Source organism: Alligator sinensis, unplaced genomic scaffold (genome assembly GCF_000455745.1).
Source record: "Alligator sinensis unplaced genomic scaffold, ASM45574v1 scaffold768_5, whole genome shotgun sequence".
NCBI classification, from domain to species: Eukaryota; Metazoa; Chordata; order Crocodylia; family Alligatoridae; genus Alligator; species Alligator sinensis.
In genome coordinates this window covers 997,121-997,626 of record NW_005841991.1, presented here as the reverse complement: position 1 = coordinate 997,626, position 506 = coordinate 997,121, and positions in this window count along the sequence as shown.

Genomic DNA, 506 nt, shown 5'->3' with positions numbered 1-506 from the left:
GGCAGGGCAGACCCTACGAGGAGAGGCTACAGGACCTGAACCTGTTCAGCCTTCACAAGAGAAGGCTGAGAGGGGATCTAGTGGCCATCTAGAAACTTACCAGGGAGGACCAGAGGTGAATCTGAGAGACCCTGTTCCCCTGAGTGCCTCCCTGAATAACAAGGAATAACGGCCATAAGTTGACAGAGAGTAGGTTCAGGCTAGACATGAGGAGGTGCTACTTCACAGTCAGGGCGGCCAAGATCTGGAACCAGCTTCCAAGGGAAGTGGTGCTGGCTCCTACGTTAGGGGTCTTTAGAAGGAGGCTTGATAACTACCTAGCTGGGGTCATATGAGCTTAAACTTAGTAGGGGTCATATGGGCCCAGTATTCATTCCTGCCCAGGGCAGGGGGTCGGATTTGATGATCTGCTCAGGTCCCCTCCGACCCTACATCTGTGAATCTATTAATCCCATTGGGACCTTAGGTAAGCCCAGTATAGATACCAACCCACCAACTGTTTTTGC